The following is a 7515-nucleotide window of genomic DNA, read 5'->3' on the forward strand; positions in this document are numbered from 1 at the left end:
CTTCCTCAGAAATGGGGTGAAGAAAGTGGCAAATTAAATTGATGTTCAGCATGAAGATCTGCAAAGCTGGGGTAAATTGATACCAGACGTTTTTTGCTCACGTGTTGGCACACGTGCATATGTCGCAGCGATGTCTGTCTGTCTGTGTGTCTGTGTGTCTGTCTTTGTGTCTGTCTGTCTGTCTGTGTGCTCAATATCTCAAACCGGCTCATTAGATCAGAATCAAATCTGGTATATACATTCAGTTTGCAATGGCAAGAACTGATTAGTTTTTTGTGGATGTCGCTTGCTTACTTTTTGCTCATTTGCATAAGTAATGATTTTAGAAAAACGGATATATATTAAGAACGACATCACACAATGTGATGAGATTTGCTAAAATGTTGATCACATCAAGATATATCAGCTGTGAAAGTTATTAGGGGTGACGTGAAAGATAATTACTAATTTGCATATTTAATGAAATTTCCTAATTAGGGGTATATATCTGAATTTACTCATTCGAAATTGACGAAACTTGGTATCCATATTGAAGATACTATGATTTAAAGGGCCATTATTTGTAACTTTTGACCATTTTTACCCCGGAAAATTCCATGTTGGGGGCTCATATTTGTTGCAAAATGTTGTTTTACGAAAAAAAACCATGATTAGTGATGTTTATAGCCTCATAAAACTGCTAATTTTTGTACAAACGTGTTGCCCTTCCGAGCTCGTTTGTTGACGTCTGGCATGCTCAGCGTGCTGGGGAGAACGCAGATATGCGGGATCAAAACAACATTGCGTCGTGGATTGCCAGACATCTGGCTACGCAACGTGTTCGGACAATGGACTACGACGTACGTACCGGGCATAAGTAATGAATATTTATTTTTAATTGCTGTAAATGGCTCGCGCAGGTGCAGAAGAATGCCTACGTTGGAATCCACGTGTCAACAGAGTTTGTATTTCTGTCCGGACAAAAATTGAAATTTTCGTTGTAAAATCACATGTTATTTAGTTGTCGGGCACGTAATGTTTCCGAATAATATGCCATTCTCTGTTATTTGACAGGCTCTTCAACATGAGCCAGTGATCATTTCAATCAAAACTAACGGAAAAATCGCCAGAAGATACAGCTAATGGAACTTTAAATAAAGACATTATTGAAAGTCATTAAGAATTTTTATTTCATCCAAATCGTAATTTGCATATTTAATGACCTTTCGAAATTAAGGATATATATTTGAATTTACATAACCAAAATTGATGAAACTTGCTATGTACATTAAAGATACTATGATAGAACATTATTAAATGTCATTAAGCATTTTTACTTCAGCCAATTCCTAATTTGCATATTTTATGAACTTTCCTAATAAGTGTATTTATCTGAATTGACGAGACCAAAGTTGACAAAACTGGCTATGTACATTAAAGATACTATGAAAGAACATTATTGAAAGTCATTAAGCATTTGAACTTTAGCCAATTCCTTATTTGCATATTTAATGAACTTTCATAATCAGGGATATTTATCTGTATTGACTAGACCAAAGTTGACGAAACTTGCTATGTACATTATTTTATTTCATGCAGCTCCTAATTTGCATATTTAATGAATTTTTGAAATTAGGGATATATATTTGAATTTACATGACCAAAATTGATGAAACTTGCTATGTACATTAAAGATACCATTATGTAGGCTAACATTATTGAAAGGCATTAAGCATTTTTGCTTCAGCCAATTCCTAATTTGTGTATTTAATGAGCTTTCCTAATTAGGGATATATACTTGGATTTATTTGATCAAAGTTGGCTTAACATGCTATGTATATTGATGATTATGCCAGGTTATACCAATATTGGAAGTCATTTCGCACTTAACTTTTCATGTCAGTTAATTTATAGTTTGCATATCTAATGAGCTTTCAAAGTTTGGAATATTTAGTTTGAAGGACTTGACAAGAGGCAATTACACTTGCTATATAAAGAGGTGATACAATGACAGCAGTCAAAGAAATTAATTATTTCTATTTCAGGTAATTGCGTATTTGAATACTTAATGACCTATAGAGTTAATCTGTGGTGAATATTGTTCATTATGTTGATCATAATACTTTCAATGAAGTTGCAAACATGTGGCAAAGGTTCAAATTTACACATAACTGCAATATATAATGAAACACGTGAGCATTTTCAGTTCATATCTGGTAATATATTGTCATACTGGTGAACTGGCATTTTATAAAAAAGTCTGCCTGTGCCTGCTAGTTCTACCCCACAGTACATTTTTTCAGTATAATAAAAAACAACTTCTGTTTTATGGCTTTTGAAGCCGGATCTATCGTATCAATTCACTTTAACAATGTTGAAGTACACTGGCATCTTTATACCCATCACCACACTTGACACCCATCATAAATCAGTTTTTCAATGAGTAAGTCATGAGGGCGCCCTTTAATACAGGACCCCTATCCTTGCACACTTGTAAAACACTTTTAAAATAGGACCACGATAGAAAAATGATCCATGTTATCAGAAATTTCACTTAATTTCTTCAAGGGGCATTGAAGGAAACTATATTTATTCTTTAAACTGAAAGCTATGGCTAATAACTAATTTTATGAGGCTGAGGCAATTAGGCAGTGAATGCACCTCAGAGTCATCTGGCTATCCAGTGACATAAATGTCATCTTTGTGTAAATAGTCAATCATTGACAAATTGTGACTGATTATGTGAGACAACATGTGTAGTCGAATTTGGGAAGGCAACAATATGATCGAAAAGTAGTTTTTATTTTCGAAGGTGTCATGGCTCGGTGAGCCCTAAACGTTCAGTTCGATGGTTCTAACTGAGACCCAGACCGAGTACGTAGCAACAACAGGCCGTCACCACCGACCAGTCTCTGCCAGTCTCAACTCGTCAACCTGGTCCCGGTCTTCAATGTTTATGTCTTACGAACTCTGATGTTTGCAGTGACACATGTCTTGACAGTAGACACTTCCAAAGTTTGTAACTTGCCGGAATATCTGTATTGTCGTCCGAGTCAAATTTCGATATTACCAATTCATAGCGCTGCACTAAAGTGTACAGACTGCATGTAGAGCTGTAGCTAACAGTTGAGCCTGATGTCTTTGCTAAAGCGCTACGCTGCAGGTTCTATTCTGATCAAGAATATTTGAATTTTATGTGATGAAGGAAATTTATCTGTGTTCGTCGAATGATTTGATGTTTCTTGCCTTCTATATCGCTTTCCGGAGATCATACGGTACTTACTTATTCAGTTGAACTTACGTTGAGTTGTACAGTACGTGTCAACAAAAGAAACGTATGTACGATACGGACACTGGTACACACAGGCGCTCCATAGCTGCAGGTTGCAGTGGCAGGCATATCGACTACCCTGGGCAAAAACATTTAGGAGATGAACACCTATTTCGCGGTGACTTCTTCCTTTATCACCCATTTCTTGAATTTCTTTTAAATCAATTCGTGTTAAAGACTTCAGCGGACACTGTGCCAAACAGAATGCATTAGATTTCAAAAAGTGTGTAGAAACAAAAATAAACGAAATACAGGTGCTCGTGTAAGGCCTGTTTATTCAACGTTTGAACTTAGGCTAACTAAAGAATATGTTGGTTAACGGTAACCGACCTACCTACTTAACACTCTGACCCTAAAATTTTTTCCCTCATTTTGAATAGATCAATTTTTGTTCTGTTATGGATCAGACCTTAAGAGTCACTAATCCTAATCAAGCATCGCTCTGTTAAGTTGATCAAATTGTTACATGTCGAAAGTTAACGTTAGCATTTGTTTTATGTACACTACTGACTAGGGGCCTTAAAAACTGATTGAAAACACATTTTAACCACTGACGGTTCTGATGCGTAAAGGTGATCAATGCCGACAATTTTTTATCATATTTTAAAGAAAGTAGTTTTACTCATGAGACAATTTTGTTTCTTAACCACTACTGCAACCACCATCATCAGCATCACCATCATCATAAGCGCCAGCATTGCTCGTGCTCTTAAGGTTTACAGTGACACACATAAATTCTTCAATACCTGTCTGTAGTTTACATACTTCAGTGCGGTGCTGCAAATAGGTGATAAATGGCGATACCGGTAATTGTGGCGGGCAAACGCTGAAACTTGGGCCTGAGTCTGTGGTACGTCCATGGTCTAGCCTTGTCGAGACAAGCTGAACCCTCCGATAAGTTAGCATTTGAAAACGAACTCATTTTCGCCTCACACGCTCCGTGAAAAACCCTGAGATTTTTGACAACACTGCAATGACGGAGGCATGCAAATAGAACGCCACAACTAATTTCTGAGATTCCAATTGTAAGCGCATGTTAAACGCCAAACGTTTGCACTTAATATATTAAAGTTTATCACAACATATTAACAATTTATACACGACATGTTAACGTTTGTGCTGAATATATTAAAGTTTAACCACCGCGTATTAACATTTTATCGACATCATTTTAACGTTTGTGCTCGATACAAATGTATGTTACAGTTTATCCACAACATATTAACCTTTGCGCTGAACATACTACAATTGAAAGGCGTTAGTGCCGGCATTCCATCATACATATACAAAGACGAACTCTGAATTCCAATGGTCTGCTGTCTGCACCCGTATGGCTAACTGCTGGCCAATTAGAGGTTGAAAAGAGACCTTATTTTAGGCAAAAAAACCCCCAAAACACCAAAAAAACCGATCTGTTTCTGGTCCTTGACATTCAGCGAAAAATATGCGAAGATGCGAGTATTTTTAAGTGTTTTATTCCTAACAAAGCTGGTTCACTTTGGCACTATCGATGCAACAGTTATTGCCTTTTATCACTAGATGCAAAATACTTCCGTTTTCCTTTTAGTATTTTTGGACATGAAAAACAGGGATACCAAGGATAGCTGTACTGATGAGTTTGTAGCAAAAAAGACATGACGCGCGCGATGACCTGAAACAAATCTATTTTTTTGGCCTTACCAGAGATCTAGTACTATTTTAAACCATTCAATTTTTTCCATCAGAAATCGTGGCCGCAACATAACGGTTTATCGCGTTTGGCTTCGCTGCTTGTTTCCTCTGCTGGTCGCAGCATTTGTGAAGGGGAACCATGTGCAAATGATAGCTCAATTCGTGCAGAAATGTTACTGTTCTATCTTGGCTATTCGGGGACGCGTACGTCAGGTGATTTTGCTCACTAAATATGGCTGCTTTAGGAGCATATTGATGTGACCTAAAATTCACGGCTTTGCGCGCTTCGTAACAGATTATTGTCTATAATGGAAAATTTTGCGAGGAAGTTTTTTGTTTGTTTTTTCCTGCAAAACTCTGAAAACATATACTTGCAAACGCAAAAAAGACTATGTACTCTAGCCTAGCTTATAGACATTGGTAACGCACACGAGCGTGATCTTTCATATGCAGTACCATTTTATTCACTTGTCTTCGGACACAGGCTGAACAGAAGAACTGGACAAAATTTGCACTCAAATTGTTCTATTTCTCTTTTTTGCAATACATGGCAACAAAAAGCTTTTCTCAAAACACATTTTACCGACCTGCATATCTGTGTATGCTCTTCAGAAAACACAATTGGAACCGTTACTAATTTGGGATAATTGGATGGTGAAGTAATGTCGATTTCATCTACGAATGCTATCTCATCTGCTTTCCTTTTTACTTTATACACTTGTTTTTATGAGTAATTTGCAATATTGCAACATTCAGCTACAGGGCACCTAATACTGTTGAGAAATATGAAAAATATGAAAATCCAATTATCCCAAATTAGTTCCAATCATGTTAGAGGTAAAGTCCAATGTAGTCAAAGTCAGTATCTTTCTCATGATATTTTAAGGTCCACATCTATTCTAAAATTGCAGCCAAGGCTATCAGAATGTAGAATATTTTAAACAGTATCTTTGTTCTTTAAAAGTTTGTCATCAATGGTAACATGGTAGGTTTGTTCCTTTTTACCATCACTGTTATTGTGACGGCTTTCGCTGAAAATCACTTTATCATACAATTTTCTTGATTAAAATCTACACCAACAAAGTTTGATTTGTAAAATGCTTAGATGACAAAAACTCTCTACATTTTTTTGTAAATGTAATTAGTGAATATTACATTTTGGTCAAGATAACATTAGCGTACATAGTTGTTTGAAAATTACATAGTTGAGAAATTGCAGCATAGAATATACACACTTACAAATGTACAATCTGAGAATACACCTAAAATGTAGCATTTTCATTATCTATCTCAGAAGTGATAGCTGATGTTTTGGAAAGAGTACTAGTATGCATTGTTCTACTTACATGTGACATCTCCAACATATCCCTCTCTATGTAACAAATTAGATGCAAAAGGACAAAGTTTTAAGAAAATACTGAATACGATCTTGGAACATCAGAAGATATTGAATTCCATCACTGCGGATCTACAAATCTTCTGTCACTTGCCATTTGAGTATGTCAGGCTTGCCTAGATCTATGTTGAATTGATCTATAAATATTACAGCGAAAATACTTTTCATTTTACTACATCATTACACAGCTCAAAGCAGAATAAGTTTATCTTTAATAGACAGCAATGAGAGAAAACTTGTACGTACAACATTAAGTCTCTGCCTTTCCGCAATGTAAATATAATTGTAGCCATAGCAATGAAAATGCATCACCCTACTATGTATGATTTAAAACAGGCACTTATCTATTATCTGGAATTATCTTTAATTTAAGGTAGAATGCACCTCGAGGACAGACATTCGGACTCTCAAACTTTTACAATTATGTTCTGATATACCACATGTTGGGGTTCATTTTAAAGCTCTTGGTGAAAGAAAACTTTTTAACCGCTGAGACTTTCGAAATTCGAAATTTTTTATATTTCTCCATAAAGTTAACACAGGGGTGGCGGCCGTTTTGAATTTCTAATATCTATTAATCTTGGCTAATTTGTTTCTCTAGTACCAAAATTTGCACGGTGACCCCCTGTTTCTATTCTTGATTTTGAAAGAGAATGATTGAAAGAGTCCTTTAGGAAAGTTAGAGCAAAAGTTTAAGTCTTTCACTTTCGAGGTGCATCTACCTTAAATTAAGAATTCATTAAGGCGATACCGAATGACTCAAATTGCTAAGCAACGGTTGCTAAGGGTAATTTCCAATATCAATCAGAATGCAAATTTTCATTGTTTTCTTTGCATAATAAAGATTTACAGAACCATATGATTCCAAAAGAAGCAGGTTTGTCGCGTGATTGGTCAGTGACGTCACACATATACAAATTTTCACTGCATACCATGAAATGGGATTAGGCTTAACAAACCCGTCCAACCCTAACTCCCAGTAAACAGGTCGACAATAACCTTTGTTAACGAACGGCCTGGGCAAAACTATACTGATGAATGGGTTAAATTATTAAATTAAGATTCCTTTGCTTCTCTGAAGCAAATAGCTGTAGTGTACAAAATATGAATGGAAGGAACATAATATTTGCTCATTCAA

The sequence above is a fragment of the Ptychodera flava genome, chromosome 20, assembly GCF_041260155.1.
Source record: "Ptychodera flava strain L36383 chromosome 20, AS_Pfla_20210202, whole genome shotgun sequence".
NCBI classification, from domain to species: Eukaryota; Metazoa; Hemichordata; class Enteropneusta; family Ptychoderidae; genus Ptychodera; species Ptychodera flava.